General features: G+C 51.0%; 1 long non-coding RNA gene across 1 annotated transcript in view; it reads left to right on the plus strand.

Annotated features, from left to right (window-relative positions):
- The first annotated feature begins 9,530 nt into the window (after window positions 1–9,530).
- Window positions 9,531–27,841, plus strand: part of LOC149122156 (uncharacterized) — a 40,205-nt gene continuing 21,894 nt past the window's right edge. The window contains exon 1 of the long non-coding RNA XR_016221818.1: window positions 9,531–9,707. This is a non-coding gene — a long non-coding RNA (uncharacterized LOC149122156). The remainder of the gene's footprint in view (window positions 9,708–27,841) is intronic.

A 27,841-nucleotide genomic window follows, 5' to 3' on the forward strand; every position in this document is an offset into this window, starting at 1 on the left:
GTAGAAATCTGAGTAATAGCAACCCCCCAGCCCTCATTCAGAGTGTCTTCCCAGGAAGGCTGGAAAGCCAAAGGCTTGCGGCGGGGTCTTGCTGAGCACGGAGGGTCAGGGGAGGCTCTAACAGGCAGGGGAGCATCAGGGGAAGGGGGGTACAGCTGACAGCCCAGGGCAGGTTGCCCTCACACTGGGTGCCTCAGGGCCATCTGGACACTCAGGGTGAGGAGGGGCCACCCTAGAATGGATGCTCCTTCTGCAAGGGTGTGGTGCAGTGGGTGGGAGTCTGACTAGAGATGTGAAGCAGTAAGGCCAGTAGGGACCTAAGGGTCATTTGTCAAAGACAAGGCACAGGACCTTTGTGTGATGGCAAGTGAGGGGTATGGCTTGGTATTGGGCCCTCTGCCGGCCCTGGCTTCTAAGGAAGTATTCTGAGGGAGACCGCCCTATGCACGCAGCAGCCAGCGAGGGACAATGTCCCAGTCACTTGTCTGCATGCCCATCCCTGCACTTGCAGGACCACGCCCACCACACCCATCACCCACCATGCATCGCGTGCTGGCTGTCCTCCATGAGCTGGACTAGGGCCCAGAAAGCATCCTCTTCACTCAGCCACATCAGCAGCAGGGCTGCCACGTGGCTTAGGCCCTGGCTGTAGCCCAATTCCTGGAAGAACACAAAACACATCAGAGGGACCTCCCTGGCTGGGATGATGTCAAGTGGCAAGGGTGACCTCTCCTGGGAGGGCTGAGCATTACCACCAGGCCCCACTGCTGCCCCTTGGGTGTCAGGATCTCAGGGACTGGAGCACACGCCGGCTCTCAGAGTTCCTGCAGAGAATCCTGCAGGGTCTGAGCGCAGGCTGCGCAGGGTTAAGAAGAGGTATGAGCCCCACCCCAGATGTCAGGAAGGGGAAGACTGTTGTGGGAGTGCAGACTGCACACCCGTGATGGCCTCTGGAGCTCTCTGCTGCACAGGGGCCCTGCTGGGCCCCACTACAGACCTGAGGAAGAAGCACCATAGTAAGGCCTGCCTGGGCTAGAACAGAGCCCAGCCCAGGAGAAGGCTTCCGTTCTGCCCCCAGAACTTGAGGTTGTGGCCAAGGAGGCCATGAGCTTGAACTCTACCCCTCGGTCTCTGCCTTGTGGATTAGAGAGGCCCCCTCAACCCAGGCTAGGATCTCAGTGACCAGGGGCGCCCTGCATGGACAGCTCTGGATATGACCTTGGAACGTTATCGCAGAATACTCACGGGGTTGTACATCGAGTATGCGAGGAGCACCTCAAATAAGGAGCGTTGGCTGGAAGAGAGAGGACAGAGGCTGTGCGTCCTGTGCTGCCGAGGCTCTCAGTGTGGCTCTGCCTAACAGAGCCTGACAGCCACACGCAGCGCCCGTGACACTCTGCTCATGAGCAGTGACGTCATCAGGGCACCTGCGTGTTGTCCACCGTGTGGGTGAGCACTGCCTGCAGGGACATGCACATCCCCAGGGTGCAGTCATGTGCAGTTTCGTTTCCCCAGGTGGGTGTTCATTGCAGAGGTGAGCGTCCCACTGTGGGAGGTGCAGTCCCGTGGGTCTAAGCCGTGGAGAGTCAGCCTCCCATGCACGTTCATTCTGGTAGAGAGCAGCTCCTGTGGCCTATGTGTTCCCCATGAGCCCCCTGTGGCCAAACTCCCCACCTCCCCCAGCCCGTGGCCACCACTGCCCTGTTGTGTGTCCCGGATTTGGCCTCTTGCAGATGTCCTGTGAGTGGATCACAGCACGTGTAGTCTTAGAGGGACGCGTCCTCTCTTAGCAGGATGCACCTGAGATGCATCCAGGTGAGCCCAGGGCCGAGCCTCGTCCTGCCTCTCACTGAATCCCGTTCTAGGATTCAGCTGTGACACGGGTTGCTTATCCGTTTCCCCACTGAGCATCGTGCAGGCTACGCCTGCGTCCAGTGACTTTGAACACAACCCTGAATCTTGCATGAAGGTTTTCTTGCACTCAACTGTTCTAGTAGTTGTGTGAATGTGCGTGCGTGCTGGGGGTTCGTGTGGAAGGTGTGTGTCTCTCATTGTGAGAAACAGCCCTGGGTGCTGCCGGGGGCCTGGGCACTGTGCTCTGTTCCTGCAGTGAACCAGAGCGGGGCTCGCCTCACGTTCTCCCCAGCACCCGGCGTCCTCGGTGGTCTAAGTTCCCCCATTCTCACAGCTGTGCGCTGGTGCCCCATTGTGGTTTAGGTGCTAAGCGTGCGTTCACGCGTTGAGTAGGAGAGTTGTGTGTGCAGTCACGAACGGGCCCTCCTGAGCCTTGGCCCATGTCAGGGCAGGGAACCCTCATTTGCTTTCTTATTATTGAGATTTATAACTTCATTTTCTGTATTTTGTAAATACTGTCTCCCCTTGTGTTCCTTTTCATTTCATTCCCACCAAAGTGTCTTTGGGAAAGCGAACTGTTCAGTATAAATAGAAGGCCATGGGTCCATTTTTTTCTGTCCTAGAGGAATTATGCTTTAGGTGTGAGCCCACGTCTCTCCTAGGACCCCATGTGTCCCAGGACCCTTGCACCTCCCTCCCCCCGGGCCCCTCGAGCCCAGAGGCCTCACTTGGCTCCGTATCGCTCTCGAAACATGATGTGACTTCTGAACGTGCGTGCTACCTCTTCATCGATCTGTTGGACTTGATCTGAGCACAACCTGGCCCGTTCCTTCATCTCCTGCAGGGCAGGGCCGAGGGGGAGGGGCCGGCCTCAGGACGAGCCAACCCCCACTGCCACACAAGCACCCCAAAGCCACAGCAGCCCTTCTGGTTGGCAGGGAGAGTTTTTCTGGGGGCAGCTCATTCCCCTGATCCAGGGAGGGTCATGGGTTCCCCACTCACCTTAGGGCCCACGCCACCCCCAGTGTCCAGCAGAGGGGGCCACTGTGGACCCACTACAGTCAGCCTGAGGCCAGGGGCTCTGCCAATGTCCTGTGCTACCTCTGCCTTCCCAGAGCAGCTGAGACCCAATCAGGCCTCCGAGCCTCCTCACTGGGCTCTCAGGCCCCACAGGACAGGAGTCAGCCTCACCCTGACCAGCCTTCAGGGCTGCCCCCTGCAGGAGAGCCCCAGCTCCATCAAGAGAGTGGACACCATTCTTGGACTTGGAGCTGGCCCCAGAGGCAGCCCCCACTTGAAGACTTGGGGGAGGGCAGGACTGGCAGCTCAGTTGCTCCTTGCTCCCTGATGTCAGCCAGGGAGATGACAGTCATTCCCGGGCCAGCCCTCTGATGGATCAGCCCGCATTCCCAGAAGCAGTTGAGAGCTGACTCTGACCGATGGAACCAGCAGGCCAGGTCGGGGCTGGGTGAGCTGAGGCCTGGCCAGGCCAGGCATGAGAAGGCCCAGGTGAGGGCAGGGCCCGGCGAGCATAAGAAACGCACAAGCAGGGTCAGGTGTGGGGACGGCCATTTAGAACAGAGCCAGCTGCGGGCCCTAGCACACAGGACTTCCACCTCATTCCAGGCCATCTCTATCCATTCAGGACCCAGCATAATGGCACTGGGCAGTCCTGGGCCTAGAGCAAAGGCAGGACCACAGGGATGAGGGCTGTGGCCCTGACGGGATCCTTGTGTCCAGGCCCATTTGTGTGGGGGAGACGTGGAGGAGGCAGAGGGGAGGGCCGGGTGGGGGCCCCAACCAAATGACCACTCCTCCTTGGCATTACTTGTCCACCACGCGGGAGCCTCGCGCTCCTGAGCAGGCCCGAGCGGGTCGGCCTGCCTCAGGTTGCACGCAGAGCCATACCTCGAATTTGCCAGGGTTCTGGGCCTTCCTGGTATCCACAGAGAGCATCATGGCCCACACCTTGCCGCGCACCTGGGCGGGGATGCCTTTCTCAATTCTCCGGTGGAACTACAGGAGAGAGGAGGCTCTGGTGAGACCCGCCCCAGGCCCTCTGTCAGGGGGAGCGCAGGGTGAGACAGCAGGAAGGGGAGCCCTGGGCTCTGTGCCGTGTCCCCAGATCTGTCTGGACCTGGGCCTCCTGACCCAACAGTGAGAGGAGGGCCGAGGGCTCAGTGCAGGCTCTGTCGTGCACTCACTGGCCCCACAGGGCACCAGGAACTGTGCCTGCCCTGCATCTGGGAGTGGCCCCGGGGGAGACTTTGGATCTTCTACTGCGACAGTGTCCTGGGTGCACGGGCATGGGGCTGAGATGACCTGTGTCCTTTCAGGGCAGGACAGTTGTGTCTGAGAGGCACAGCGATGGGTACCATCCATCCCAACTCCGCCCCCAGTGGTCCCCAGGGGCCCTCAGGTCCAGGCACCTTCTCACTGCTGCGGTACTTGGTGAAATTTCGCAGCATCTTATTCCATTTTTGCAGTCGGCGGCCCTCCTGATGTTTACGCTGTGAATGGAGACAGGTTGGCGTGAGCTGAACAGTGTCCTCTGAGAGAGGCCACAGGTGCAGCTCAGGAGCCTGTGGACAACTCAGCTGGGAGGAGCCAGCAAAGGGGCAGACCACAGCACCCAGACCTTCCAAGTAGGGGAGCCTCAGGGGCTTGGGCTCTGCCCACAGGATAAGCCATCCTCAAGCCAGTCCCATCGCATCCAGGAAAGTGGGTCACAGTGGCCCACAGGCGGGGACCCCCGAGCTGCAGGCCTGCACTGGGGCGTGTGGGCCTCAACAGATCTCCTGGGGACTGCTGTCCCTGGAGGACCATATGGCACTCCGCTAACCACTGCCCATACCCACAGGCCTACTAGTTCTGCCTCCTAGATGAAGAGTCCATGGCCAAGGTCAGCTTACCCATTGCACTGCCAGGCATCCATGCCTGGGCGGCTTCTGCTTACTGAAAGGCAAGAGATACAACACCATGAGAATGGGCACTGAACCATGCATGGTCCACTTCCCAGCAAGGCTGGGACAGGACCTGTGTCCTCCTCACCCTGCTGAGGCACAGCCCAGGGCACAGAGAAGGGCAGGGAGGGGGCAGCCATGCTGCAGGCAGACACCCAGCAGGGGCTGTGACTGTGAGCCCAGGGAGCCCAGGGCCGGGTAGGAGCCCTTGCTGCCAGTGCTGTGAGTGTGCAGCTGGGGCTCGAGGCACCTGGGACCACCACACCTGCCCAGGGTACCCCCCACCCTCCCTCCCCACCATGTACTGGCCCCCTGAGGTGCCTGCTTTCCATCTCACCCTCCTCTGTCAGCCCGGACCGTGGGCATCTCTCCACCACTTGGCTCCTGCTTTTTCTCCAGGTTCTGGCACAACATGGAGCCAGAAACCCCCATCCCCGAGCTAAGGTGGCCAAGAAGGCTCCATCCCTCTAGGTCACCAGAGCCCACGCTCCAGCCACGGGACCTCTCTCCCTGACATCTGTGGGAACAGCCTCCACGTCTGTCTCCTGCCCTCAGGTCCCACTCCTCCCAGCACAGTGCCCTCCGCTGCAAACCCCTCTGCCCCGGTCTGTACTGGGGAAGCCTGCAGGCAGGTTCGGAGCCTTGAGGTCCCACCCCTGGCCGTCCCTCAGGCCGGGCCTTTAAGCCTTTAGCTTGGCCCCTGAGACCCAGGTACCTCCTGGACAACTGCCACCTTCTAGGCTGGTGCCCCAACCCTGTGGCCACAGCTCTGGAATGCTGATGACCCGGTTGTGTCCCCTAGGAGCAGGGCAGGACCCTCAAGCCACCCCCTCTACGTGGATGGATCCTCCCGTGGGTGGATCGGGCTGCAGAGGACTCACCAAAGGAATCCAAGTTTGTCTGGGACAAGGGCTCCACTCTCGTCGTCCTCTTCTCCCAGGTGAAACTGGGCCCCTTTACGAGGACCCTGCAGGGGAGAGGGGACCCAGGTGAGACGTCCGGGTCTCAGTCACAAGGGGAGCTGAAACACCCTCCCCGCTGTGTCCCCAGGGAGGCGGGGTCTGGCTCTCACAAGCACAGTACTTGAGGCAGGGCCCCACCTCCTCCCCCAGCACCCTGGCCCGTACCTGCTCATATTTCAAGATGATCCTTGCTCGCTCCTGGGCCCTGCCGGACCTCAGGGCGTCCATATCCAATCTGTAACACACACACGCACATGTGAGCCAGCACAGGGAGCCCACGGGAACTGCTGCCCTGAGGGCTGTCCCCCTGGTCAGAGCCACATAGGCAGGTGGGCGGGCACCTGGTGGTCGGGTCCCAGGAGGATGACTTGTCCAGAGCACAGGGACTAGGGACGGTTGAGCAAGACAGCCCCTGGCTAGCCTCCCCTGCCCTAAGGTAGGACGCTCTTCCCCCAGCCTGGCATCTATGTGTCCTCCAGGGAGCCCAAGTCTAAGGGTCTCCCTGACCTGCTCCCAGCCCCCACATCTCTAGGGCTCTCAGAGCCGTCCTCCCTGCCCCACCTGATACCAGCTGATCCAACACCTAGTCTTGAACCCATGTCCAGACACAGACACACACCAAGGCCCATTTACCACTGATGCCCAGCAGAGCGGGAGGAATGAGACGACTGTATACACACTGCACACAGGGGCCCACTGAGAGCTCAGCCACATCACTTATGGAACCCGGTGTGGGAGACCAGTGCCACCCACCTGGCGTGACCTTTCCCACGTCACAGCTCATACAGAGAGCCAGTCCCACTCACCTCCATCGCGAATCCATTGGATTCTGTGAAAAGTGCCTCCTGCCTACGCTACCCACACCTGGTCAGTTGGGCAGTAGAAGCACTACTGACCACTGGTTGCCGACAACCCAGAGTGCACAGTTCTCAGTGACTGTGATGTCACAGAATCCTGCCAGCCAATCCCAAGTGACGTGCAGCTGTGGCAAGGGGTCAGGGTCCTCAGCTCTGGCTTCATCAAAAGTCACCAAAAATGGGGCCTGTGTTCTCCCCAGGCCCCAGGTGAAGAGGGCAGGGCTCTGGCAGAACTGCCCCAGAACCAGGGATGCCTGGGCCCTCTGCCACCTGCCGTAACGGTCCCAAGTCCCAGGCAACCTGCACCTCCTGCCCTCCTCTAAAACACAACTTTATTACAGCCCAACTGTGAAGGTCTCTTTATTTGAACACAAGGTGGCACAGGGAGCCCCATCATGGCCTGTCCTTCTTCCTGAGGTCCCCACACTCGGGGCTGCCCCTGCAATGACCTGAACGGAGACTCCCAGGGCTGCAGCCTCCTGTCCTACCACAGGCCCCACCCCAGCCCTGCCAACCCCTGCTGACCCCTCCTGCTCTGCTCCAGCCCTTCTTCCCAGGAGTTGTAGGAGGTGGACACAGGGGGTCCTCCTGCGATGGAGGGCAGGGGAGCCGCCCACTGAGCACCACCTGCATAGGACCTCAAGCCGGCCTGGCCCAGACTGTCCAGAGCGGGAACCAGGGCCCTGTCCTGACACTGGCCAGGGAGGGCTTCAGGCACAGAGCACTGAGAACTCCTTGGCACCAGCTCCTGAGCCGCATGCTGGTAACACCGGGCTGCTGCTGACCTTAAGGACAGGGACAGCACATGTCAGGCAGGAGCAGCCACAGGCCCGCAGCTCCCCAGGGTGCTGATCACCAGGTTGCTCCCTGCAGGGAAAGCGACTCAGCCCTCCCCCAGCACCTCCTTGGTCCTGGGCCCCACACTGCCCCTAGGCTGCCAACTTGGGGCCACAGTCGGTTCTTTTCCCTCAAGGGCCATTGCTCTGCTCTCTGCCCACTTCCCTTGCCCTGGCATGGGGACCACAGTGTCCAGGGCCCTGGTCACCACACCAACACACCTGCTGGCCTCCTCTGCGGGTGAGGACGAGTACACAGTTGTGTCATGTGCAGAGATGCTGTCCAGCAAGACTTGGGTTTTAACTGATTCTGTTATTCCCCTCCCCACTCAGCTTCTCCTCTTTTAAATTTCATTGTACATTCTTTAGGAGATTCACAAAGTGCTGTAAAATAACACAATGAATGATGAGTGGGGATCACCCAGCTTCAGCAGTCAAATATTCTTAATTGTGTGGAAGCTGCCCATGGGTTTCCTTTCTCTGCCTGAGTTCATTCTCCAGATTCCCTAGGGTTCGTGGTCTCCAGATTGCATTTTCCTCCACTCGGGGTGAGGTTTGCTCCCCAGAGTCCATGTGCTGGGAGCATGGGCCCCAATCCAGGTCCTGAATGCACTGAGGCTGGCCTCCTGGGGTGGCTTAAGGTGCACAGGGATTAGTTCCCATTGTTGTTGCTACAAATGTTTATTATTAGAGGGTTGTTACAAATTTTTAATTCATGGATCTTGGCGGGTGGTTGCTTGCTTCCACTGTTCCACTTACCAGAGGCCTGCAGTGGCCAGTAGCTGCAGCTGGATCTCAACCCCAATCTCCCACGTGGGTGGCAGGAACCCAGTACTTGAGGCATCCTCACTGCCTCCCAGGGTGCACGTGCATAAGAAGCTGGACTCAGGAGCCGAGGCTGGGGATGGACCCCGGGTGGTGCAGTATGGGATGCAGGTGTCCCAGTGGTGTCTTCCCCACTTTGCCTGCCCTGGGGTTGTTATTAGGGACAGGGCCTGGTCCTCACGCCCATCTCTCTCGGGCTCCTGCGGAGTGATGCCGTTTCCAGAGTCACACATGCCCATATCGACTCTGAGCCAGGCCCATGATTTTGCTTTGGCCAAGGGCACACCAACCAATGTGACATGGGCAGAGGCTGGATGGGTATGCACGCGTCACAGTGTGAGGCCAGCCGAGACCACGTGAAGGAGCACTGAAGCACCCAACTGTCCAGCCACGATCACCAGACACTCGAGTGAGGCCATCAAGGTGCGCACCAGTCCCCAGTTGACCTCCCATGACCACAGGTACAGGGCACTTTCTGCCCTGGCAATGGAGCTGTGCTGGGGTTGCCTCCACGTGTGCTGGAGGGCCTGGCTGTCAGGGTGCTTCCTCACCACTCACCTCCTAAGGAGAGGGATGCTTCTAGTCTGCAGTGTTTTTTTTTTTGGGGGGGGGGGCAGGGTCTCTGCCATGAATGCTCTCTCTGCACGTGGTGGATGGTGGTTTGGGTACTGGCCACGCCTATGCCTCAGTTTGCTGTGTAGAACCTGCTACTCTTGGAGTATGTCAGCAGGGTAGCCCCACACGACCTCAGCTGCCTCTGTTTGCATGCAGAAGTCACAGCTGCCCGGTCACCCCTGTTCCCTCCCACAGAACAGTTGTATGCCTGTGCCTGCGTTTCACATGTGCACACCCCAGGTCCTGCCCAGCTTTGTGGCAGATCATCTTCTGTGCACATCAAAGATGGCACTTGCTCTTGAAGTGAGCTTCCCCATTCACTTCCAGCTCAGGAGGCAGGCCACTAAGAATGCATAGGCGGCCTGGCACTCCTGGCTGAAAAGGGTGTTAAATACTCACGTACCTCAGCTCCTCCAAGGAGCAGGGATAAATATGGCAGGTAGGAAACGGGCCTAAATTTCTCTTGATGACTCTATTCAATAATGTTGGTCTTTCCCTTCCAGTCCCACATAACAACAGTCATTTTCAAAATGGGGTGCTGCAGTTGTTTTTAAGGAGGAATTGACAATTGTGACCTATAGAGCAGTAATTTGCCAAATGTTCTTTCTTTAAGCTGTTTGCTGGGAGATGCAGGAAGCCCACGAGTGCAGAACTTGAGGTGAAAAATGGCTGTACCTGACGATAGTGCCAAGTGCGGAGGCAGTGCACAACCTTGGCGGTGATGTTCAGAGGCAGAGCTGAGGCCAGCGAGAGGCAGAATCGGGAGCTTGCACCCCAGACAACTAGGCTCAGAAGGTACTGAATAAACCTTATTTCACTTTGCAAGTGCATTTTACCTAGCTGTCTCTGCACTTCAGAGCCCCACAATAGGATTCTAACCCGGAAGTCACTGATTATTGTCATTGGACAGGAGGGATGGTGGCTCCAAGAACCACTCATCAGAGTGCCTGACAAATGCTCTGAGTGCAGCCGAACAATGCTGAGCCCTTAGATTCCTTATGCAAATTCAGAAGCAGCAGCCCAGGCACTCTGCTTGGGACTGGGTTCACTTCGAGATCACAGGTGCATGTGATTCATTCTTTGCTCTCTCGTGCTGCTGGATGTCGGGTGCCCAAGGTGAGAGTATGTGTGGGTGTTTTGCGTATGCTCATCTGAGACTCTGCTCTGCTCTGCTCTGCTCGGGGGGTGGCATTTGTTCTGGAGTTTTCCCTGTAGTCCTCCTCCCTTGCTTTCCAGTTCATGAAGGTAGAGCATCACAGGCCAGACTTGCTGGCCGGGGTGAGGGGTGGGAGACAGTGCGTCACAGGGTCCAGGGTGCAGTGGCTTCCAAGGTATCGCCCCTCCTGCCTTTGAATTTCCTGAAGCCAAGAGCACTCAAGACCTTTTGTTAAAGGCCTTTCAGGGCAACAAGAGGAGGGAGAGGGAGTAGATTTCCCATAGTCTGAGAGAGGTGATGGGAAGAAGGGTGCCCCCATTACCTAATGGCATCTTTTAGAGGGAGCAAGGCCTCAGGGGAAATAGTTCCCAGTGTGGGCCAGAGGAGAATGGCTTGCAATTCTCAGCCTTTACAAAACTCCTGCACCTTGTAATGTGCACTACAAGGGGGTACTGCTGGGTCCCCTGAGCCTCCTTTGGCCTTAAGCCATGGAGTTGTCAGCAGCAACCCTGTTGGGGCTGGAGGCCTCCCTGCGGTTTACGGACTCTGTCTATGGGCGAACCTGGAGGAGAAGGTGGCCCCAGTGATGAATGAGATTTTTTTTTTAAAAGTTTTATTTATTTGCAAGGCAGAGTCACAGAGTATGAGAGAGAGTGAGAGAGACAGAGAGAGAATCTTCCCTCTGCTGATTCACTCCCCAAATTGTCGAAACAGCCAAGACTGGGACAGACAGAAGCCAGGAGCCAGGAACTCCACCCGGGTTTCTCACATGAGTTTCGGGGGCACAAGCACTTGGGCCATCTTCCACTGCCTCCCTAAGCACATTAGTAGGGAGCCGGATCAGAAGCATAGCAGGTGGGACTGAGACCAGACTCCAATATGGAGTACCAGGGTTGCAAGCAGTGGCATAACCTGCTGTGCCATAATGCTGGTCCCACAAAGGATATTCAGTTCCTTTTTTTTCTGCCAATATTTTATTATATCAATGGCACTACATTTAAATGGCCATGAAGGCCAATTCAGTGTAGTTCCATTGGAATAAAATTCAAGGATTTGAAATGCAGGGGCTCATGGAGAATGTAATTAAAAGCTGTCTATTTGGGTGCAAAGCTTTTTGAAATCCATGCATAGTTTGTTAATCATACGTACATTTTCCATGAACTGTTTGAAGACCTGTCACCCACAGCAGCGAGCTGGGTGAGGAAGGGCAAGGCTCCTCCCACAAGTGGAGGCCTCCTAGAGGGAATGAGCTGTGGGTCATGGGTCAGCCTCTGTGTCCTGGGGCTGTCATGGAAGGACCTCTTGGGGAGTCAGCAGGGGAGGCTCAGGAGGCTGCTGGGGCAGAGGGCAGGGCTGCAGCGTGAGGGAGAAGCTGACATGGGCAGCAGTGTGCTCAGACGGAGGGGCAGCTTCCTGCTTCTCAGTTCCCACGCCTGATGTCCATCCTCCAGGGGATGACTTCAGTGGAGGGCACAATTCCTGTCCTATGAAACAGCCCCATCCCCTTGTGGTCCTGTCAAATAAAAGAGAACCCAAGTAGGAATCTGGGCTGGGCTAACCCAAACACTCTCAATGATGAGATTCTTAATCGTTGCCAACAGCAGGAGGCATGTTGGTGCTGACCCCTCCCCACACGTCCTCCTGATGCAACCACTGCCACCTGTACTGCTTGCTGGTTTGGTGCCAGTGCCCGGCCATCATCCTCTGCCTCACTCAGGGTGAGCTCGGTTGCTACAGCAACAATACCCTGGGATCTCAGCGGTGTAAACAAGCACATCCATTTCTCTCTCAGCTTGGAGGCTCTCCCTCACTCAGGCAGGGAGCGGCCTTCCCCTCTCTGCTTCCCTGAGAAACAGGGCTCCTGTCCTGGCCTTTCTGCTTCAGAGGCCCCAGTGGTCAGGAGGGCCTTCCTGGAAAATCATCTGTGTCCCACCCTGTGGGCTGTGACCAGTCAGGGGTATCAGGGCAGCCTGCATCCACATCTGGTTCCAGGTGGGTTCCAGTTGCTGGATAAGCATCCCTGGAGATTTCCTCTGTCTCTGTCCAGAGCCTGAGACCAGCAGGGTGAGGGGTGGTGTGGGGAGCAACTGGGAGCAACTCGGACTAGACTAAGTTACTGGAATTAAGACTTATTCTATGCATCTGCTCTCCCACAATATGGCGCTGAGAAGGGAGAAGCAGCTTCTACACAGCTGCCTCCAGTTCAACCAATAAACAGCAGGACCTGCTCCTGATTGGAGGAGAGCAGCGTACTCGGCGTGTGGGTAGCAGAGTTGGGATTGGTGGAAGAGGACTATAAAGGAGGAGAGAGACAACATGCACCAGGAACATCTAAGGGGAACACCTGTGCAGCCCCCCAGAGAGCCGGCCGGCGGTGTGCCGCTCCCCCGCGGAAGTGGGTGAAAGTGGCTAGGGGGAACCGCCCTTCCACGGAGGTGGAAGGGTCGGTAGCCAACCCGGGAAGAACCAGCAGCAAACCCGGGGAGGGCCGAGCAGACGAAAGAACAGCGCAGGGTCCTGTGTCGTTCCTCCACGAAGAGGGGGAGCGACATAATGGTGCCGTGACTCGGATATGAAGCCTAGGCAGGGCTTAGTGTTGTTCCTCCATGAAGAGGGGGAGCGACATAATGGTGCCGTGACTTGGATAGGAAGCCTAGGCAGGGTTTAGTGTCGTTCCCCCACGAAGACGGGGAGCGACATAATGGTGCCGTGACTCGGATAGCAAACCTAGGAGGGAAGAAACGGGAAGAAGTGGGAAAATACCGCAGAGACTAGGAAAGAGCCTAGGGAAAGCCGGACGGAAAAGGTGCTGGAAGAAGCTATTAAAAGCCTAGGCATGACTCGGATATGGACTGTGGGAAAGAAGTTAGGATTGAAAGTGAAAGTGAAAGCTTTCATAGACTCGGATGCGGACTATGGCGGGGAAGCTAGGAGATTGAAAGCAAAAGTGAAACCTGGAGGAGGCTTGGACTCGGATACGGACTGTGGGAAAGAAGTTAGGATTTAAAGTGAAAGCAAGAAGAAACGTAGACTTAGATACGGACTGCAGGTTGAAAGTGAAAGTGAAACCTATAAGAAACTTAGACTTGGATACGGACTGTGGGGAGAAGCCAGGAGAAATGAGGGAGGAATATTGTTGGAAGAAAACTTAGGGAAACATACCGGGTAGAGAAAAATGTTAGGGAAATTGAAGCCGCGAGTGCAGGCCGAGGCGGAGACGTAAGCCAGCTTGGAATTCTTCAAGTCAGCCCGGGGAGGAAAAGGCGAAAATCTGGAACCAGAGGCAGAGACGTGGGCCGCCAGGTTGGAATTCGCCAGGTTAGTCCGGGGAACTTGGATTGAATACCAGTGGCGGAAACGTGAGCTACGCTGTGTGATTCGCGGAAGCCGCCGCGTGCAGAGAGAGCATGCGGCGTGAATAGATAGGGAATGCGGGGCTGGCGCGAGGCCGTGGTGCGGGCGCGAAGTGCATGGAGACCGCGGAGTGTGCGCGCGAAGCCAAGCCGCGCAGAGCCGGGAGCCCGCCGCAGGGCGGGCGCCGGGAAGCCACGCAGATGAGAGAAGCGCGGGCTGAAGCGGCGCAAAGCCGGGAAGCTGCCGCGGGGCGGTGAGGTGCCGAGAAGCAGCCTCGGGGCGGGCGCCGGGAAGCCGCGCAGATGAGAGAAGCGCGGGCTGAAGCGGCGCAAAGCCGGGAAGGCGCCGAGAAGCAGCCTCAGGGCGGGCGCCGGGAAGCCGCGAAGATAAGAGAAACAGAAGTTTAGAAGTAAAATGAGAGAAATAGGAATGCTGGCAGATAGAAGTAAAATAGGAGAGATAGGAATGCCCGGAGATAGAGAAATAGAGAAAAATAAGGCCTCCCCTCAACATGGCAATGAGAGAGCTTGGATTCGGTCTGCCTGATTAAGGAGGTGGTGAGCACCTGCGGGCAGCTAGCAGCTTATGCGCCGCAGGTCACCGAAGACAGGCACGAATTAACATCAATAAGTCTCCCCACAATACGGCAATGAGAAGGCTTGGATTCGGTTTGCCTGATTGCTAGGTCTTGTAAGCACCTGCAGGCAGTTCTAGCAGAGCAGAGCATGCGCTGCAGGGCACCGAACACAGGCACGCATCAGCGCCTAAAAACCTCACAACATGGCGAAGAGAGGACCTGGATTCGGTTTGCCTGATTGGTAGGCTTGTAAGCACCTGTGGGCAACTCTAGCAAGCAGAGCAGAGTGTGTGCCGCGGGGCACCGAAGACAGGCGTGTATCAACGCCAAAAATAAAAAGAAAGGGGGATCTGTGGGGAGCAACTGGGAGCAACTTGGACTAGACTAAGTTACTGGAATTAAGACTTATTCTATGCATCTTCTCTCCCACAATATGGCGCTGAGAAGGGAGAAGCAGCTTCTACACAGCTGCCTCCAGTTCAACCAATAAACAGCAGGACCTGCTCCTGATTGGAGGAGAGCAGCGTACTCGGCGTGTGGGTAGCAGAGTTGGGATTGGTGGAAGAGGACTATAAAGGAGGAGAGAGACAACATGTACCAGGAACATATAAGGGGAACACCTGTGCAGGCCCCGAGAGAGCCAGCCGGCGGTATGCCGCTCCCCCGCGGAAGTGGGTGAAAGTGGCTAGGGGGAACTGCCCTTCCACGGAGGTGGAAGGGTCGGTAGCCAACCCGGGAAGAACCAGCAGCAAACCCGGGGAGGGCCGAGCAGACGAAAGAACAGCGCAGGGTCCTGTGTCGTTCCTCCACGAAGAGGGGGAGCGACATAATGGTGCCGTGACTCGGATATGAAGCCTAGGCAGGGCTTAGTGTTGTTCCTCCATGAAGAGGGGGCGTGACAGGTGGCAGCCATTTTGGTGGGAAGTGCAGCACACCAGTGGAGTATGTGGTGGCCTCTGTTCCCGTTTCTCCTTTTGGGGTACTTGCCAAGATTCTATCAAGTATGTGGGCTCAACCAGATGCCCTGGGGACTCTTACCTCTACGAGGCATGTATGGCATCATCCTGGACCCACTGACCAGCACTGAATTCCAGAGGAAACTGGGTCACTCTGGGTCGCTAGCAGGGTGCTTGTTTGTGTGACCTTGGGACACCAAAATGGTGCAAGCATGTTGATTTGGGGTGATTCTCCCACATGTTAGATATAAAATATATTCAGAATTCTGGATACTGACAGCTTGATGCTGACTCTGGTGTTTGCCCTGTGTGTGGGTAGATCTGTGTGTCATCACACACTTCCCAACTGCAGTGCTGTCTCTGGTCCACAGCACCAAAAGGTAGCAAAGGTGGTGACCAGGTTCCTTTATCCTGTGCCTCCCCCATCCCCCTATCTCTGGTTACTAGGTGGTCACCCCAGCCCCTCTGCAGACTCTGTGCCAAGTATATGGTGGTCCCTGGCTGCACCTGTATTCCCAGAGGACTTTCAAGACTATTGCTCTACAGTGCAATGAGCTCCAACAGAGGCCGTTTCTTGCTGTTGATTCCGTGGTGATGTAGTGCTCTCATGTGCTGGTCTTTTTCTTTTTCTTTTTTTAAAAGATTTTGTTAATTTTTTTGAGAGGCAGAGTTACAGAGAGAGAGAAGGATAGACAGAGAGAAAGGTCTTCCATCTGCTGGTTCACTCCTCATATGGCCACAATGGCCAGAGCCGAGTAGGTCTGAAGCCAGGAGCCAGGAGATGATTTCTCTGGGTCTCCCACAAGGGTGCAGGGGCCCAAGCCCTGGGGTCATCTTCTATTGCTTTCTCAGGCCATAGAAGAGAGCTGGATTGGAAGAGAAGCAGTGGGAACATGAAATGGTGCCCATATGGGATGATAGCACGGCTGGTGGAGGCTTAACCTGCTATGCCACAGTGCTGGCCCCATGGACTGGTCTTAAGTCATGCAGGATGGAGGACAGAAATTCCTTGTGAGGATGGACTCTTTTACCTCTACCCTACCTCCCTGCTGGAGATGGTGTATGGAAGGCAGGTGTGTTATCAGTAATGATAGAGGTACCATTTGAGGAATGCAGCAATTATAGCCTAGAGTTCAATAGAAGACATGGTAGGGACGTGTGCTGTTCTCCTTCGATGCTATAAAACACCAAATGCTAAATTTAACACCAACAGAAAATGAGTTATCACCCACATTTTCCTGTGCACTATGATTAAGAATTGCATTGTGTGGACATCATCAATGAAACAAAATAATGACCTCTAAGAATGCCACTGGAAGCCAGAGTTCATGGATGGCGTGTATGATAGATGATGTAATGGTCACGCATGAGTAATGATGTCACTAAGATCGAATAACTTGAGGGGCAAAATATCTATGTTATTTCACTAAATCAGTTTCCAAGGTCGATGGCCATGGCTCCTGAATAATAACAGTGCTGCTACCTTTTTCTTAATGGAGGGGATGTAAAAATGGTATACTGGACAACAAAGGACATGAAGAGATGGTATGCTCATTGGACAGAAAGCAATTCCATCCATATCCATATATACAAATATACCCAGCAATCACTAGAATCCTGAGAGTGAACATCTCCATGTCTCCCAGAAGTTTCCTTGTGCCCTTTGGCAAACTTCCTTTGCTCTGTCCCAATACTCACTCTCTCAGGGCAGCCACTGGTCTACTTTCTATCAATATACATTAATTTAAATTTCTACAATTTTCTATAAATAGAATCATACAGTATGTCCAAATATTTAAATAGACACAAACTTTTTTTAAAAGATTTATTTTATTTATTTGAAAGAGTTACAGAGAGAGGTAGAGACAGAGAAAGAGAGAGATATCTTTCATCTGTTGGTTCACTCCCCAGATGGCCGCAACGGCCGGAGTTGTGCCGATCTGAAGCCAGAAGCCAGGAGTTTCTTCCTGGTCTCCCACGCGGGTGCAGGGGCCCAAGGACTTGGGTCATCCTCTACTGCTATCCCAGGCCATAGCAGAGAGCTGGATCGGAAGTGGAGCAGCCAGGACTAGAACTGGCTCCCATTTGGGATGCTGGTGCTTCGGGCCAGGGCGTTAACTTGCTGTATCACAGTGCCAGCCCCAACAGGAACTTTTAATATTTTGGGGGTAAATATTGAAGAATGGGGCCAGCTCCGCGGCTCACTAGGCTAATCCTCCGCCTTGCGGCGCTGGCAAACCGGGTTCTAGTCCCCGTCGGGGTGCGGGATTCTGTCCCGGGTGCCCCTCTTCCAGGCCAGCTCTCTGCTGTGGCCAGGGAGTTCAGTGGAGGATGGCCCAAGTGCTTGGGCCCTGCACCCCATGGGAGACCAGGATAAGTACCTGACTCCTGGCTTCGGATCAGCGTGGTGCGCCGGCCGCAGCGGCCATTGGAGAGTGAACCAACGGCAAAGGAAGACCTTTCTCTCTGTCTCTCTCTCTCACTGTCCACTCTATCAAAAAATAAAATAAAAAAAAATATTGAAGAATGGAATAGTTGCCTCATCTTGTAGCTTTCATTGAATTCCACAAATTTTGGTGAGTTGTGTTTTTTCATTACATCATTTTAATTCATTAAAACACCTTGTAATTTCCCCTTTTGATGTATTCTTTGACTGATGGGTTACTCAGAAGTGTGTTATTTAGATTCCAAAAATTTGGTGATGTTCCAGATATCTTTCTATTGTTGATTGCTAATCTAATGGCATGATAATCACAGAATTCATTCTGTATGACTTAAATACTTGAAAATTTGTTGACACTTTTTTTTTTTTTTGTATTTCCCCACACAGTTACTATTTTCAGTGCTTTTTGGTCCTTTGTGTAAATCTAGATTTCTATATGAATCATTTTTCTTCAGATATCTTTTCCTTCCTGTGTGTGAGCAAAGGAGAGAGAAACAGAATATAAACTCTCTAATATCTTTTCTTTTAAGCACGCTAATCCTATATGAGCAGGGCCCCATATCTATGACCTTATTTAGCCACCAGCACCTCTATAAAAACCCTATCTTCAAATGCAGTTATACTGGAGGTTGAGACTTCAATGTATGAGTTTGTGAGTGAGGGGCACAATTCATTCCACAGGAGAAGATGACTTGGAAATATGGAGAAAGGGGTGAGGGGTAACTTGGGGGCAACAGAAAGCTGAGGGAAGAGAGGAGTTCATGGAAATGCGAGGCCAACACAATGAGACAATACAGTCATAATAAAACGGACAGTTCCAGTGCACTGTGTAGGTATTGTGGGCAGCTCTTCACCTGGGTGACCTCTGATTCCTCGTGGCACTGTGTGTGGTCATCTTGCTTTAGAGTTCAGGAAACAGAGACTTGTGGAAGTTGGATAAGCTGACGGAGGATCCCGCAGCTGCTGAGGAGAGCTGCATTCAAACTGGTCTCCCTTAACCCAGGTGTGCTGTTTTCACTAGGCTCAGCTGCCCCTCGGTAGGGGTTGCTGCTGAGAAGAGACCTGGCTTGGAAGAGGCTTAGGAAGCATCAGTGAGGCTGTGGGCGTCAGAAGGGAGGCCTTCTGATGTGGGTAGTTGGGAGCTATAGAAGTGTGCCCTGGCCAGTGTAGACTAGCGTGAAGGACATTGGTGCTCTTTGATGTATCTGTTGGATACTCATGGAAAAGATGACTCCAGGGCTCGGTGTTGTGGTGCAGCAGACAAAGCTGCCCATTGTGATGCCAGCATCCTGTGACCCAGTGCTGGTTTGAGTCCCAGATGCTCTGCTTCTGATACAGCTTCCTGCTAACACACCTGGGAAAGCAGCAGAAGATGGTTCAAGCACTAGTGACCTTGCACTCACTTGGGAGACCCGGATGGAGTTCCAGGCTCCTGACTTGAGGCAGGCCAGGCCTAGCTTCAGTGGTTGCGAGAATTTGGGGAGTGCACAAGTGTGGAAGATCTTTCTGTCTCTCCCTCTCTGCCACTCTCTTTCAAATAAATAAATAAATAAATCTTAAAAAAAGGAAAGAAAAATGACTCCAACTGCCATGGTGGGGAGGGGGGGAAGGTCCCCAGCTGTATTTACTCCAGGTTCTTATCTCCATGTGAGATAAAATTCAAAGTGGAGTCCTATATGGAGTGCAAAAATGGAAGGAGGATTTATTTAGAGAGAGAACATTTGAAAGGTAATGTGGGTACCCCATGAGGAGAGGCACACACTACAAGGAGCAGCATTTGTAGCCCAGTTTGGTGGTCTCTTTTATTGGATAGGGGCGGTGACCTAACTGAATATAGAAATGGGGTGGAGCTTGGGCAGGGTTCAGTGCATGTGATGATTCCTGGGAAGGCTTTCTTGGCATCTCCACGTGGAGCCCAGTGTACACACACTCATAATGGCACCTTTATGATACAGGAGGCTCAGGTGCATCAATTAAATTGGCCTGCAAGGAGGGGGGGAGTTAGGATCCAGGGCAATGAGACAGAGACTGCTGGAAACTTCTTAGCTCCTTTGTTCCTCACTATAGTGGAATTGAGGGATTTTACTCAGTTCTGTTTTGCTAGAGAGACTCCCATACTATTTTCCATAATGGTTGTGCTAATTTGTCAATCCATTTTCAGATTTCTGAGATATGAGTTGTGTATATTAAATCGGATTTCCCATGCATGAGACAAATTTCACTTGGCCATGACATGTAGTCTTTTAGCTGTGTTGTTGGATTGGTTTGTAATATTTTATTGAGGCTTTTTACATAAATATTCATCAGTGAGATTGGCTGTAGTTTTACTTCTTTGTGATGTCCTTGGCCTACGTATCAAGCTGATGCTGGCATAAAATGTGTTAGAAATTATTCCATCCAGTTCAGTCTTGGAAGAAGTACCAAATGTATTGGTATAATTATTTTTTCAGTTTAAACAAGAAGTGTATTTAAACAAGACGCTCAAAGAGAAAACTAAGATTCATTTTGTAAGAGTAATTTGCCCCTGCATAAAGACAGACTATTCTACATTTAACAGCTACGTACAAAATGTTATTGAAATATTCTTGGTTTTTGATGATAAATGAAAAACATGAAAATTCTCCAATCAAGCAAGGAATTGGGTGGGGGTGGGGCTTGTTTGCTTTTGTTAAGACAAGGAGAGCAAAATAACTTACTGGAATGGGAGCCGAATGAGCATGCCACTCCCAGAGAAGGGGATATTTTCGCACAGAAACAGTATTTCCCCCCATTTCATCTCCATTGGGTGTCCATTAAAGCATGCCACCACTGGCCATTTAGAAAAAGAAAGAGAGAGGGAGGGAGGAGGGAAAGAGAGAAAGTATGTTTGCGCACCTACACCAGTGACTTGGTGTGCAATAAAGGAATGGGAAGGGGAAAATGAAAGAACAGAGAAAACTATACTGCAGTACTCAGGTTGTGATGGAACCAAATTGCAGCTTTCTCCTTGAGAATGTAGTCTGGGTCTGTAAGGACAGAGTTCTAGAGTAAAACAGCAGGTTCCCTTGTTGGTAGACACCTCCTGTCTGCTGTTGGAACATGTCTGTCCATGTCCAGCTGTGCATGTATGTCTGATTCATGGATTGGCTGCCCATCAAATGGGACACTAACCTGCCTCACTGACAAACCCTGTGGTCCACAAGAGGCTCTCATTAGTCTACTAAGTGGTGTAGGCCTCTTAATCTTAACCCTCACCACAGAACCATCCTACTCCACCACCTTCAAATTAATAGGATCCTTGTTCTCAGCCTAGACTGCCCCCATTGGCCTTTTGTTGGCCAGGGCAAGCGACGGAGTCTCTTCAGCTGCAGAAGCACAGCTGTGGAACGAGGTTGGCACCAAAGGAGCACACACACAACACCAGGAGTGGTGGAGGATGGTGAGAGCATGCACATGGCAATATGAATTTTTTTTCTTTTGACTCTTTGGTAGAAGTTAACTGGGAGGTGACTGGTCCTGGACTTTTCTGTATTGGAAACTTTATATTGTTTCTTCAATCTCTTTTTAAATATGTAATTAATTAATTTAGGAAGTAAAGAGGGAGAGAGAAAGAGAGAGCTCCCCTATCCATTAATTCAAACCTCCCCCCGGTCCCGCCCCAGATAGCTGCAACAGTCAACGCTGGGGATGGGGACGGGGATGAAAGCCAGAAGCTGGAAACTAGGAGCCCCATCCGGGTCTCCCAAGTGGGTGCAAGGGCCCAGACCTTCCAGCACTTTCCCAGGCACATTGGCAGGAAGCTAGATTGACAGTGGAGCAGCCAGGACTCAAACCAGCACCCATATGGGATGCTGGTGTTGCTGGCGGCAGTTTAACCCCTTACGCCACAATAGCAGCCCTCTCTTGCTGCTTTTTAAATACTCATTGACTTTTTTTTTATCTTTTATTTAATGAATATAAATTTCCAAAGTACAACTCATGGGTTACAATGGCTTCCCCCCCCATACCGTCCCTCCCACCAACAACCCTCCCCTTTCCCACTCCCTCTCCCCTTCCATTCACATCAAGATTCATTTTCGATTATCTTAATATACAGAAGATCAGCTTAGTATACCTTAAGTAAGGATTTCAACAGTTTGCTCCCACACAGAAACATAAAGTGAAAAATAATAGATGATTTTTTTAAAATGATGATGAAATCAGATCAGACCTATTGTCATGTTTAATCCCAGTGAGAGTCAAGTTGGGAATTGAAAATTTCTTTCTTTTTTTTTTTTTTTTTTTAACAGAAGATCAGTTTAGTGTACATTAAGTAAAGATTTCAACAGTTTGCACCCCCATAGAAACACAAAGTGAAATATACTGTTTGAGTACTCGTTATAGCATTAAGCCTCAGTGTACAGCACATTAAGGACAGAGATCCTACATGAGGAGTAAGTGCACAGTGACTCCTGTTGTTGACTTTACAAATTGACACTCCTGTTTATGGCATCAGTAATCTCCCTATGCACCAGTCATGAGTTTCCAAGGCTATGGAAGCCCCTTGAGTTCTCCGACTCTTATCTTGTTTAGACAAGGTCCTAGTCAAAGTGGAGGTTCTCTCCTCCCTTCAGAGAAAGGCACCTCCCTCTTTGAAGACCTGTTCTTTCCACTGGGATCTCACTCACAGAGATCTTTTTGCCAGAGTGTCTTGGCTTTCCATGCCTGAAATACTCTCATGGGCTTTTCAGCCAGATCCGAGTGCCTTTAGGGCTGATTCTGAGGCCAGAGTGCTATTTAGGACATCCGCCATTCTATGAGTCTGCTGAGTATCTCACTTCCCATGTTGGATCACTCTCCCCTTTATTTATTCTATCGGTTGGTAAATACTCATTGACTTTTGACAGTTTGATTATAATATGTATTGGAGAAGATTGCTGTCTTCTTTTTTCCTGTACCTGGGGAACTTTGAATTTCCTGGATCTGGATGTTGACATCTGTTCCAACTTGGGAAGTTTTCAGAAATTATTTCCTTAAATACACTTTTCCTTTCTGTGTTTTTAATCTTTCTAGGAAGCTGATAATGCAAAAAAATTTTTGAATGATACCCCATAGCATCACTATTCATTTTCATTCCTTTTGTTCCTATCTGATGGAATCATTTTAAAAGGCCTGCCTTCAAATTCCCAAGTTCTTTCTTCTGCTTATTCTAGTCTGCTAATGAATTCTCTGTTGTGTTTGTTAGGTTATTGATTGAATTGTTCAGCTCTAATTTTTAATAATTTCTTTCTTACATTTCTCATTCACATAAATTGTTTTCTTGATTTTTATTTAATTGTTCCTTTTTATTCTCATATCTCATTGAATTCCTGGATATTATTTCCAGTTCTTTTCCTGAAATTCATAAATTTGCGTTTCTCTAGATTCAGTTACTGGAAGATAATTTGCCTGCTTTTGTGGTGTCGTGTTTCCTTGCTTCTCATGTTTTTGTATCTTTGGGGTGATGTCAACATATCTGTTGATGCAGTCACCTTGAAGCTTACAGAAGGCTCTTTTAGGGGAAGACTGTCACCTGCATAATAGCTAAGATGAAAACAAATCAAGGATATAGGACAAATACTAAAATTCAAAGAAAATTTTCTGAAACTTAGATGAAAACCAGTTTGTAATTGCTTCTTGGAAGAGTGAACTTCAGTTGATTAGTTCCTCTGCTGTGCAGAAGCGCTTTAGTTTGATGAAATCCTGCTTGTTTGTGCTTCTGTTTCCTGTTCTTTTGGGGGCTTGGTCTGGAGCATCCTTGCTCCAGTGTCCGGTGTCCTGAAGTGTTTCACATATTTTTCCTCTAACGGTTTCAAAGCTTCAGGCCTCACACTTAGGTCTGATCCATTTTGAGTAGATTGTTGTACAGGGTGAGAGATAGGGATCCAGTTTCATTTTCTGCATTTGGATATCCAATTTTACCTACATCATTTATTGAAAAAGACTGTCCTTTTCTATTGCAAGTTCTCGGCAGCATTATCAAAAATCAGTTGGCTGCAGCTGTGTGGGTTTCCTGTTTAGGGTTTCTGTTCTGTTCTGTTGGTCTGTGGATCTGTTTTTATGTCAGTACTATGCTGTAGCATTGTAATATGAATTTCTATTTTTAACTATTTTTATTGATTTTAGAAAGGGAACAGATTTCATCTATTTCATATATATAGTGTTAAGAATATATTATACTTGCCATCCTCCCTCCTCCAGCCTCTCTTATCTTTCTTTTAATTTTACAATAATATACATTCAATTTATTTCATAATCACAGGCTTAGTCCTTAGTGACTTAATATCCTCTTTATCTTATTATCTTTATCTTATTAGCCAATGGGGAGAATAGTGGGTGTTCCACAGGAGCCATTTTCAACTGGAAAGCCTGGGATGCCTAAGCCTAATATGTTGACTGATGGAATCTGGATTATAAATGATGCCAGCAGGAAGGAACAAAGTGTTAGAACCAACAAGATGGATAAATGGGATCTGACAGGCTGCCTGAAAAGAATGTCAGTTAATGGCAGGAGAGGGGGTCCTGACTTGTGTATTTCCAGGATTGCACATCCTGTTTACTGCTGAGTTCACTGCTTGCCATTTCTGAGCAATGTCACCTACCCTGAAGTCTGGAATTACCGCCAGATGCTGAAGATGTTAACACCTGGGGCCCTGGGCCAGGCCAGGCCCCTAAATGCAGTGTGTCCCACAGTGAGCTCATTAGCTTGACTCTGAGCCTTTCTGCCAACCCTGCCCAGTGCCTGAGTGCACCCACCTGGTCACTTGGCCACTCTTGACCCCCAGCCTGTCTTCATCTCCCACAGGAAACCATTTGCCTCCCAGAGATTCGGCCTGCCTCATAAATATTCCTCCAGATCTTGGAGCAGGTGCTCAGGGCCTGGAGGGCTTCTTCCCTGTCTTTGCATGTTTAAATCCATCCTTTATGTTTTTTTTTTAATCTAATACCATCTCAGTATTTTTTAAAAACACAAACCACGTTTGATCACATCATTGCTCAATGCCTTCCTGACTGCTCCACGCCCACCCCCAAGAAATAGGGCTCCTGACCCTTGCATTTTTGTGACATGTGGGTCACTGCCAGTTGTCTCGCTCCTCTGCTTTTGCAGTCAGCAATGTTTTCTCTCTTTCCTGGAATGCTTTGCTCCCCGCACCTTCCTGAAAAGCTCATTTTCCTTTTGGGAATGCATTCAAGTTCCATCCTAGGTGCATCCTCCATGAATTCTGAACAATCCATTTCTCAGTGCTTTCCCTGGACTCCTCACAGACCTGCATGCATGGCCGATTCCCTCTTTGAAATGGCATCATTAATATTCAGTATCCCTACGTATGTAAGTACAGCCATTTTGCTGTCAGTAAACCAGTTGTTTTCCCATTAATTCACCTCCCCCAACTTCCTCTCCCAAACACTCACTCCTTCAGTTCTTTTTGAAACTTCACATCCTCCCTTACCCCAAACCCAGTGTGCTCTGCTCCTCCAAAAATTTTCCTTTAACTTCCCTGGGTTTGTTGGTGCTATCTTCATTAACATCTTTTGTCACACACTGTTTCTAGAACTTTGTGCTAGAATTGCTGGCTCATTGGTATGGGCCTGCTTAATTTTATTAGACATTTGCAAATTACTCTCTAATGTGGTTTTGCAAATTTACATTGTCAGTAGCTGTGTCTGAGAGTACACATTGTCTATCAATGTTATGAATGTTTAATTTCACACTTTTCATTTTGAAAAACTGATGGATATCATATGCTATCTAGTGACTATATTAATTTGGATTTTTCTGATTACAGAGGAGGCCAAGCATGTTTTCATAAGCTTATTTCTATTTGGGCTTCTTTGACACATATCCTATACGATTTTTGTTCTTTTTAAAGATTGCATTCTATTCATCTTACATTTATACGTTACCTGTGTGCTAAACTTTTCTTCTACCCCGTGGCTTTCATTTAATTTTATTTATAGCATCTTTATTGTGAGAAGATTCTAATACTAATATAGTTAACTTGATAAGTTATTCCTTTTGGGGGTTGTTCTGTTTGTACGCTCTTAGAAAACATCATCTTTAATGCCAGGTCATAGAGTTTATTTTAGAAATTATACAGTGTTGATTTTCACATGTGTGTCTTTTATCCATTTGGAATTTATTTTGGAGATTGCCATTGAACCCATACAGATAAACACTTTTTACAGAAACATTAATCAAAGAGTCTGTCTTTCTGCCATGATTTGTTTAAGTAAACATTTTCTTCTACAATAATTTATATTTGTTGAAAATTACACAGATAGTACCAAGTTTCTACTTTCCTCTGTTGTTAATGTTTTTACATTGCTGTGGTACATTTGCCTTTGGCTAAAATCCAACATTGGTGTCGGATTATTAACTGAACGCCATAGTTTATATGGATTTCTCTACTTCTGCCCAGTTAAAATGATCCCATCCAGGACAGCACATTATGTATTTGGTCTTTGTGTGCCATTATTTCTCCTGTGGTCTTGATGGCTTCTCTCTCTTTGCTATTCATGACCTTGGCAATCTTGAATCATATTTTGTAAGGTCCCTTAAGTTGTCTTTTGCTGGTGTGTGTGTCTCCTGGTTAGATTGGGTTCGTGGGTTTAGGGGAGAAGACTGCAAAGGAGACCTGTTCTCCCCCATGAAGTCATGTTTGTATGCCATGCACGTTACCCACCACTGGTGATGTTAATCTTGTTCTCCTGGCCAAGGTCGTGCCTGGCAGGTTTCTCCAAAGTGAATTTACATTTTTGTATTTGTGGAAACAAATATTCTACTCTATGGAAGCAAGTCATTAGGCACTGCCCACACTCAGGATTGAGGGGATATTAATTTTCACTTCCTGGAGTTGGAAGCATCTACCAAGTGATCTGGAATTCTTCTCTAAGGGAGCTTTATATCAACTCTCCCGGTCACTTAGTTGTTGAATCTTAATTTATATTAATACAGGTTCATGAATATTTTATCTTCGAATTATAACCCAATCCTAACATATTCACTTTATTGCTCTTACGGTTTCATTTATGGCCAGTAGGAGCTCTTTGAGTCAGCTCCCATGTCCTTTGGAATAGTCCCATTTTTTTTTTTTTATTTAGGCATCCCGTGGGATGAGGCCTGGAAGGAGGAGAGTGGAGGGGGTTCAACTTGTGCTCTAGATCTGCCTGCTGCTCCATCCCCTCGCCTCCTGCTTCACCCTCCACACCCCACACTCATTTGTTCTGGTGTTGGCTCTTCTGCGTGATTGGAGGTCCTGGGCCTCCCAGAATTGGCTGACGGCACCATCTGGGGCACCAAAGGGAGGAGCAGGTTGGTGGTGTAGGCCACCATGTGTCTTGCCATGGTTGATGTTGGGGCACAGGCTTGGAAGCCTGGTCTGCCCTTTCTAGGGCCACAGGACCCCTCCTGTAACCACCCAAGCTGACCCACTACCTTCTCTTGGCCCACCAAGGTCAAGGCCATCATGCAATGGCACACAGACACTGGACTGTGTCCCTGTCACCACAGTGCCCCTTATGGGTGGTTTGTCAGCAGGTCTCCATGCTCATTCACGGTCACTTTCTCCCCTGGTTATGGGACTCAATCCTCTTGTACCTTCTCCTGAGCCAGCAGGGTGGCGTTTCCTCTGGACACGTTCTTGCCTTGTCCATTTCCATACCGTGCGGATCATGTTTACCCAACAGACCAGGGTCACCCCAATTTCTGCTGTCTGGAAAGTCCTGCTCCCATGATCTCTTTCAGACTCAATTCAGTTATCCCTTCCTCTGCTCCACACCTCTCCAGGCTGGGTTGAAGAACAGCTGGAAGCATTCCCCTTCCGGTCTGGGAGGAGTCATGGCTGCTAAATCCAGCAACTTCAGAGTCTCCTGAGAAGATAAAGCACCTCTGTGGCTGTGAACAGATTCCCAATGGAGACACTACTGCAACTGGAAAGCCAGGGCACTTGGACAGAGCTGGGTTGGGGGTCGCTTGTAGGGCATAGCAGAGGAAGAGGCAAGCCTGTGAGCAGAGAGGTGGGGAGAGCCTGGGGAACACAGGAAGATGCCACAGTGCTCCAGGGGGCAGCAGAGGAGCAGGTGCAGTCCGGAGTAGGTCCCAGAATGCCCCGGGGGAAGGGGACATCGAAACTCTGCCTCCACCATCACAGCCTCATGGTTTCCACAGGGGAATTCCAAGGCCTTGCTGTGATGGGCTTGTGGGCTGGAAAGAAGACTGGATTAAGTAACCCATTAAGCCATTGGCGTTCTTTGAGAGCCTGTTTCCTCTTATGTCAGGTGCAGAGTAACTCTAATGACGCATGCTAGGCAGCAGCGTGGGACTCAGCTGAGTGTCGCTCCCTCTCCTTTATCCATGGAGGGAGAAAGTTTGTTGCTAAGGGTGTCATCTGAATGTGAAGGAATATAAAGCACGGTTGAAGAGGAGAGGCTCTATTGTTATTGAGA

Source organism: Oryctolagus cuniculus, chromosome 15 (assembly GCF_051225735.1).
Source record: "Oryctolagus cuniculus isolate XC-2025 breed Fujian yellow rabbit chromosome 15, ASM5122573v1, whole genome shotgun sequence".
In the NCBI taxonomy this organism is placed as follows: Eukaryota; Metazoa; Chordata; class Mammalia; order Lagomorpha; family Leporidae; genus Oryctolagus; species Oryctolagus cuniculus.